This window comes from Nicotiana tabacum, chromosome 22 (assembly GCF_000715075.1).
Source record: "Nicotiana tabacum cultivar K326 chromosome 22, ASM71507v2, whole genome shotgun sequence".
NCBI classification, from domain to species: Eukaryota; Viridiplantae; Streptophyta; class Magnoliopsida; order Solanales; family Solanaceae; genus Nicotiana; species Nicotiana tabacum.
Window position 1 is genome coordinate 23629690 of NC_134101.1, and position 3585 is coordinate 23633274.

The following is a 3585-nucleotide window of genomic DNA, read 5'->3' on the forward strand; positions in this document are numbered from 1 at the left end:
AAGGTAGAGCAACCAAAGTATTAGGAGGAAACATACACAAACAAATATTGTCCACAGAGAAGTGTTCGTTAAGATACCATTACATTAAATATTTTTAAACTATAATACATAATAATCTAACTAACATGAAAAAATTGATCATTTGTGTAAGTTTTGATGATGTCATTTTATTTTATATTAATGTATTATGCTAATGTAATAATATTTTTCAGCATTTAGATGATTATTGTATTATTATACATAAAATTTCTCTCATTAATTAAATTTTATTATTCCTTCGTATAAATAAAAGTTTAAATCATCACGTGCCATTATTAACGTGCAACTAGTACTAAGATATTATATATATGAAATATATAAGGTATTTCATGATATACCGTATTGTAAGAAATTGAATTAAGATATATATATATATATATATATATATATATATATATATATATATATATATATATATGTTTGGAAAGTGTACTGGCTTTTAGTCATATTAGTTAAAATATACAATATCAAGTATATCACATAGAAGCACATAGAACATACATCTCCTCTTCGTCTTCTTTTAATTCATTATCGTGACACAGTAAAAGAGGGACACACACAGATTGCATTCGGATGACTCTTTCATTTTGCACTATTTTTCTCTACGGGAATATTTATAACTCAAAAGACACCCAAAAGAAGCAAACACCGGCCATAAACGTTGTGTCACTACAAGAAAAAGCCACTTTATTTTTATATTGATCTTGAAAATTAAATGGCGAAGGAGAGTTGTTATACACAAGATGATGATAGGTTTAGAAGTAATAAATTGATATGCATTCAGTACCAGTATCCCACGTTTAGGGGAGTAATGTGCCCATCTAAAAGCAAATGAAAAGTCCTCAACTTTTATTGTGTAATGGAAGTTAGACACATAACGATGTTATGAACTCAAGATTGTTCTTGGTGGATTAAGAAATCTTAGATAGTTATGCATTTAAATATAATGATAGTTTTCACGATAATCCTTATTTGCACATACTAAAATGAGATATTTAAGGGATATGAAGTGGTATACCAAATCTAATTAGAAAGTCAAAAAATTATGAAAAATTGTATTTTATGTAATTTTTTTAAAGAAAATGTAACTTATTTAAATAAGTCTTAAATAGGTTGTATTTTGTGTAAATTAAGATAAACGTAGTATATAATTTAAAGGTCACACTAGCAATAATTGAAGTTATTAGTTCAAGGAGGTCTATATAAGCTTTTTTATTATTTCTAACTACAGAACCATAACACATTCATGTGTAGAACTTAAATGTTTAAACCTAACAGTTTAAAGGTCAAATTAGCAACGATTAAATAAACAGGTCCAAAGTCTCGTACTCTTATTTCAATGACGCATGCACCAAGATACTCATATTTTATTCTGCATCAATTATATTGAGCCTGCCTAATTTTTTAGTGGGAAGGAGAAAAATATCTCACCTAATTTTAGACGATTAGTAGTACATATCGGCTTAAGCCTTCTACGATTCTAACTCAAGTGCATCTTGAATCGAGCTGCGGGTTATAATTAATCTAATTTGGTGTATTCTTGATTATCCAACATATACTAACAAATATATTTACACACGATAAGGGATTTAAAAAGTCATGGTTTCATGATTTCATCTATAGCGAAAGTCTCAATCGGTTTTCATCTATTTCCGACGTGGATGTTGATGCTAATTCTTTTTCTAATCATTGGCTCGATTTGGCTCAACTTGGTCAACGCTCGAGTTTGATCAAGCTGGATCGATTCAACTCTTGTAAGTTGTAACTCGACAACTTGTATACTGCCTGCAAATTGAGGCTTGATCATGAACACGAGCGTGAGAGATTGCTTTCTCGTATTTATGATCAAGCTAATACAAAAAGTTGCGAAATTGTTCACGATTGCACGTATTCTCTAATTTGAGAAATAAATGTTGCTTAAACATCACCTCCATGGAATGAACTTATATTGTAACTTCAAAATGAAAAAAGAAAAAAACAGTTTAAAATATAAATCCAAAATTCCATATTACAATATCGCCGTTACCTTGGTCAAAGTATAATCAAATTACTCGAAAAGAAAACGAAATAGAAAAGAGCAAATAAAGTAAAGATTCATTCGAAAAAGAAGAAGATACTCCCTCGGTTTTTTTGTTTCTGTTCCATTTTTAAAAAAATAACTCTATTCTAAATTTTGAAACAATTTAGCTTAAACTTTCAATTCTACTCTTAATGAGAAACTTTTATAACCACATAAATATTCTGGACCCCTTTTTAACTTGTTTAGTACCACAAATTTTAAAAATTTTTATTTTTTCTTAAACTCTGTGCAGTCAAACAAATTCACATAAATTGAAACTAAGGGTGGCAAGTGGGCCGGTCCAGGCCCGGGACCGCGGGCCAAACGGGCCACACGGGCTAAACGGGCCAGGACCGTTTAGCCCGGTTTTAGTGGGCCTGGGCCGGTCCTATGATTTGGGCCCGCCAGGCCCGGGACCATTTAGCCCGCCAGGGTCCGGGACCAGACCGGTCCCTTAGCGGGCCAAACGGTCCCAACGGCTTTTTTTTTTTTAAAAAAAAAAATATAGCCGTTGGGCTGTCAAAAATAGCCGTTGTCTATTTATAAAATAGCCATTTAACCCCCTCCCCCCAACTTTATTTCCCCCTCCCCCCTCCCCTCCCCCCAACTTTGTTTTAATCCCAAACTTTTTATAATTACACTTTTTCCCTATTTCAACTATAAATACCTCATAATTCTTTCATTTTTTTCTTACAAAATCATCAATCTATCACAATCTTTCTCTAATTTTCTTGTATAATTGCTACTATTGCTTACTTTATTGTTACAATTTGTGAAATAATTGTGAAATTGGTGAATTGAAGTCTTCAATGATAATCAATTTTCAACAAGTTGTTCGTCAATTCGGTAAACTCATTCCAACTCTTAAGTTTTAATATTATAATTTTGTTTGTTTTATTTATTTTCTATTACTTTATTAATTAAGATGGCTTCCTTAAAAAAAAAAATTGGTAAAAATAAGTGAAAATCCAAGAGTGACGAATCTAGTGCTCAATCTGTTCCTCCTCCACTGCCCCGGGCTCCCCGAACCAAACTCCATATACGTCCTACACCTGCTATTCTTGATAGCGATAATAGTTTATTACAATTTACTGAAAGTCAATTTTGCCATAATATTAGAGCTGGTGAACAATTAGACCATGAATTAATGAATGCTCTTTATTCTAATCCAACTATTGATGAAAATGATGACGAGGAAATAGATTTTGATGAAACTCAACCGGATGATGATACACCAACTAGTCCTGCTCATGATGTTAACCCAACTAATGATAACCCTATTAATCCAAATGATGCCCCATTTGATACTCCTGTTACTACCCCTACTTTTTCTAGACAACCTAGCAAACGGACAGAAACATCTCCCGTTGGTCATTTTTTACTCAACTAATTTCAGAAAATAAGTCTAAGTATAAAACTTGTGGCACGGAGTTAGTTTTTAAATATTTTGGATCGCGGGAGGAGGGAGGAGAGGAAGGGGGGGACGT